Source organism: Octopus bimaculoides, chromosome 10 (genome assembly GCF_001194135.2).
Source record: "Octopus bimaculoides isolate UCB-OBI-ISO-001 chromosome 10, ASM119413v2, whole genome shotgun sequence".
Lineage (NCBI taxonomy): Eukaryota > Metazoa > Mollusca > Cephalopoda > Octopoda > Octopodidae > Octopus > Octopus bimaculoides.
Genome location: NC_068990.1, coordinates 28,629,522 through 28,635,445, shown reverse-complemented (window position 1 = coordinate 28,635,445; position 5,924 = coordinate 28,629,522).

The window sequence follows — 5,924 nt, the reverse complement described above, 5'->3', positions numbered from 1 at the left end:
TATATATAACAAGTAAGAATATAAGAAATATGATCCATACAATTTGCATTCTACGGAAAGTATTTAGTAATTCCTCAGTTTAATGTTAAATTGTTTTATTGTTTTATTATTGTTTTTAGCTGGGTGTAAAAACAAACATTACAGGTATACACACGCACAAGCATATACAACCAGACCCCCACACCCACACATATCAACACTTCGTCAAATTCTACTCTACGAGAAATAATAGTTAAACTTCCCGAAATATAAAGTAAGATTCAGTTTCCAAAATATCTAAACTTGTTAAACTAATTCTAACACAGTCGACACTTTATTTAACTTAATACCTAAAGAAATCGTAACATACTTTCTTTTCCTCCCATATACACAGCAATCTCAACATTTTAGTTTTAAAATTACGTTTAATTGAAATGCTATATTCTAAGAAACCTAGAAAATGATATTTTCAATGTTGTTGCTTTAAAAATTGATAAATTTATTTTAATGGTTCAAAAAATATATTCTTATTCTCTTTTGTTGTACAACTAGTTTTGAATTGTTTGAAATTTAGAATTTAAATCATTATTCTCAAAAATTCTTATCGTCTTATTCTATAGATTGCAGCCTTACTGGAGGACTGTTTTGAAGAATCTAGTGCTGTGTTTCACAAACTTTTGCGCCAAATTGCAATATCGCCCACCTATCAGCGAAAAAATGGTCCATCGCCTACCTGTGTAAAAATCCCCGACACAACCCCACCTGACACAAAATACCCTAGGACCCCACCTTATATTATATGTCACACACACTATATCGTAGACTCGTTGCCCTGTTAGTGCCATTTGGACTAAATATGCTGTTGTTTACAAATCCTTTATTGTGGGTTTAGTTTTGCCATTAGTGTGAATAAAATTCTAACATTAACTCTATCTTATGCAGACAGATTAACTTCTGGAAACTTGCGCTTTCTTTTACACTGATTTTCATTTTCCCCAAATGAACCATTGATCAGACCTACCGATGCCAAAGTAATTGATGATTGTATTATAAAGGAAAAGAATAAAACTGTTTAAGGGGAACCATGTGTCTGGTGCGATACAGCTAGTGCAGTTACATTCAGTTTCAAATTTGTCAAACTTTAGCTACATGTCTCCTCCTTGTATCACATCCAGTCAAATTCTTTTATGGGGAAAATAAAGTTCCAGCATGGTTACATTTTGATACCACCTCATACATTAAATGTCTGAATGATACACCGCTGATGATTAGATATGCAACACTTATACACATAAGATCGTCAAATACCGGGTGTCAACTAGATAATTATTGTAATAATTGAACATATAGTCTACGTTGTTTACAGCCAACATATTTTGACGTTCAACTTAACATATATATCATTAATTAGCTCTATATGAAGGTATCAAGCAATAACGTGATATGATATTAGCAATCATGACTCAATAAAACAGCATTGTTTTTATTGCAAGTTTTAATAATGTGGCGTTACATCAATAATATTCATTTCATAAGGTAGCTACGATAGTTTTTTTTTTCCTGTCAATTACTTTAACAACATTTATAAAACAATGATAATTTACTGAGTTAATGATCGCTAATTTAGTTGTGCAAACCAAGATAAATATCTAATTAAGTTATTTCTGTTTATAGATATCGGAATGGCAATGAAAGAGAACGATTGATTTTAGCAGATTCCTATCAGAATGTTTAGACAAGTTTCTCCAATCTTCCTGGCAACATGTTAGGAAATATTGAGCGAAGTCGTTTCTATAACTAAGAAAAAAATATACATGCAAGTACACACACACACACACACTGGTCGGCAAAGAATTACAACAAAAGCATTTCCTCAAGGTTGGCATACTGTAAGACTGAACTCCGAACCACTTGGTTGCAATGCGAGCTTATTAGCTACACATCCAACCGTATCTGCGTGTATAAGTCCATACTTTAAAATATAATGAATTTTTTTTTCTTGCCACACATCTTTTTCAGGTTAATATGCACTTTCTAAGACACTGCTTGTTGTCCTTCCTTCATAAGTATCCTCTAACAATTTATATATATATATATATATATATATATATATGTGTGTGTGTGTGTGTGTGTGTGTGTATGTGTGTTGTATGCAGTATATTTTGTAGAATGCTTTTAAAGTCCAATGCCCGCTGAGTGTGGCTTTAATACCTACTCAGATTGTTTCTGATGTTATTTTCGACATTAAAGCTTTCAAAACACCAGCTTCCGTATCCCTTGCGTTAATGAGTCGAGTGTCTTATGAGTACACATTTGTCATAAAGTAGAAGTCGTTCTTCTGTGGGGAAAAATATCAGCGATTAGCGTATTGGCGTTCGAATCTGTCGGAATCTATTCAGAATAAATATTCAAGCAATCTTAAGTTATTTAATTGCATTTATATCTTTTACATCATCATAAAAACTCCTATGAGTTATTCTAGGTACTAGGTATTTGGTTATTATATACCTTTTCTGCCCTGTAAAATGTCAACAAATTTTTGATTGAAAAGAAATCTATTATTAACGAAGAAAACAAAAAATAATTCTCAAAAAAGAACACTCTCCTGCATCCATCATACAAATAAATTAAACAAGAGATGTTGATACTCAAACTGTTGGCTTGTGCAGTGTATGCCTCTGTAGACACCAACGATGCTTAAAATGTTTGAAGGGAAGTTGTATAAAACTAACAAATATAAAAGAAAGGTTAGGTTTTCCAAAGAAACTCCATCTTTACATCCATCATTTTATATTAAATTCCCATTGAGAAATCCCATGTAATAGCCGCAGCAATGACAATACTTATCGATTACAAAGTGAGAATGTGGACCGCCATTAAAACAATGTCGTAACATATAAGATAAAGCAATTTCGTAATACTTTCGTTCCAGATATATAAGACAATATGAACTGCTGTACCTATTTCATTTTACTTACATCTTTATGTCCGTTAATAGACCTCTGGAAGGCATGAAACTCTCACAATCTAATTTCCCTTTTTCTTCATAAAACTTAGACATTGAGTATGTCAAAAGAACAGTATACTGCACCATTCCCATGAAAGGGATGTTTGTGACCAGCTTTCACTTCAAGATTCTATCACATCTATGAGCTTTTCAACTCTTGCACATCGACAATACTTTTGCAAAAGCAGAGCTATCAAAAGATATAAAGGGAAATGTGTATACTGGAAACACTCAAAAACTTACCATAACGATTGAGCTGCAACCCGCATAAAATTCACAAACTTGCTTATTCTAGTTTACGCGGTTGAAAAAAAAATTAGTAGTTTTACATTAGCAATCCTTTTTTGGTATTAGGAAAGAATTCCAAACGCGTTGTTCTCACAAAATGCAAATAATCAAATTATTTACGAAGATGTTTAATTAACAAGTAGGATGTAACCAACAGTTATGAATATCAGTAAAAACGTAATACTTGGCGAGAAAATTTGGATAAAGTTTCGTTTACCCGTCTTGTAGTTTAACCATATTAGCCAGGCAATGATAGGCTACACACACGCCTACATACATACATACATACATACATACATACATATCGATACATACGCGCACACACATATATGTATATATATACATGTGTGTGTGTGTGTGTGTGTGTCTGGATTTATATATATATATATATGTATATATATAAACCCGTCCATTCACAGATATCCACACAAACATTCACAGACACGAACGCAGATATATAGACGCGCAAATGGTACATCAAAGGATTATGTTTTACGTATTTGGATGATATGTTTCTCTTCACTAAACCTACACAACGGTTTTACTGTTGTGAAACCTGGGTTTTCTACACCCGAAGAATTTCGATCTTCCTTAAGAGTATAACCCGACAGTGTAGACGGCCGAAAGCTCTCAGTTAAAGTCGAGTGCTATACCGGAAATACCTGGCCTCTCTAACATTCCAGGACGTTATGTATATATATTCGACTTTCTACCCAGCGTTGCACGGTAAAGTATTCACGGAATTGTTTGCCATTTTGTAGAATGGGAATTCACGGTACTTATGCATGTATGTAGCCTAATTTCTGGACTTATGTAACTGGAATTATCCAAACGATAGTAATCAATTTATATAAGTAGAAGCTTTTTCTTAACAATTTTTAATCCTGAAAATCACCTGTTACTACTGTTTTAAAATGAAAGAGAGAAGAAAGTGAAAGATGTATTAACGTGTATATGAAATGGACGTGTATGCGTGAGAGAGAGAGAAAGTGTGTGTGTGTGTGTGTGTGTGTGTGAAAGAGAGAGAGAGAGAGAGAAAGAAAGAAAGAGACTGTGTGTATGTGTGTGTGCCACTTACATGAGAACACACACATTCACTCACTCTCACACACACACTCTCTCTCAGACACGTACATACAAAAAATATGTACGCATATGTATTATGTCTGTACGCATACATGACGACATACCCCTTCACTCTTTCTCTCTTTTATTCTCTGTATCTATTCCTCTCTCTCATCCCCCTTCGCTCTCTCTTTCACACACGTCCATTTCATATACACGTACATACATCTTTCACTTTCTCCTCTCTTTCACTTTAAAATATAAGAAAGACATAATTTACGGAAATTAACGAACTCCGTATAATGAAATAATATATTCAGTTTAAAATATTTCTAAATGATTAAAATATTGTGTACGTCAAAAAGTCGGCGGTTTTTGTTTCACAGAGTGCACGAAGACTATGTGCGCGTATATGTCACAGATAGCGGACGTGTATTTGTGTTGATTGACAGCCATAACATTCATTATATATATTTGTTTATTCTGTATGTGTATGTATGTTGACGTCACGGACGGCAAGTATTTTTCTCGTCAAGAAATAAGAATTATGTTTGTTCGTTTAAAAAGAGGTCCAAATGTCGCATAAAATTGTACTGAACTTCCGAAGGTAAGTATGAAAATGAATATGCCCAAAATAAGATGAAATATACTATTTCTGAGATACATCAGTTACACACAAGCATCGCTAGAGTTTTAGTATTATCAAGATATATATATATATATATATATATATTTATATAAGGTCCTGGGAAGTTCGAGTATTTCCAATGTAGCACTCAACTTGATTAGAGGGCTTCAGGCTGTCTCCACTGTCGGGTAATAATCTTAAGTAACATCGAAATTCTTCGGTAGAAAACCCAGGTTACACAACAATAAAACCGTTGCGTGGGTTTAGTGAAGATTAAAACATCATCCAAATTAGAAGACAGAAAATTTTATGAAGTCGTTAGTTACCAGTTACTATTGCTTCTGTATCAACCCTGTTTTCAACGCCTGGCCTATCTACACATGAAGAATGTCTATCATACTGGAGACTGTACCTCGAGGGTCTATATGTGCCTACACCTCGATTTCTGTGCTGCTTTGTAAATGTCCCGTCTTTCAACCCTTCCAGAAGCTTAATATGTGTGTGTGTTTATATCATGTATTACAAACCGTTTCTGCAGGCCCCGGTGGTTTTCTATTTCGGTTATTTATAGAGAAACAGACAAACCTGTACTACAATGAAGTAGATATGCATGATAAAAATTGGATCAATAGAATATATTATACAGTACTTGGCTACATACCAAATACGTGCATGTCTTAAGCACCAAACAGCAACAATGCTTAAGAGCTAACAAAATTACTGACTCACAACGTCGAAATAGCCGAAGCTGCATTAAAATATTGGTATACGCTCACGAGTCATATCTCTAGTTGTGATAAGGAACATAGTTGTGATAATTTTGGCGTGGAAATTTGATGTTTAGCTTGTTAAATTAAATTCCGTAATCCTTTTAGTAATTTACAGATATATCAAGTATATATATCAATTCCGCATATACTATATCTTCATATATATATATATATATATATATATATA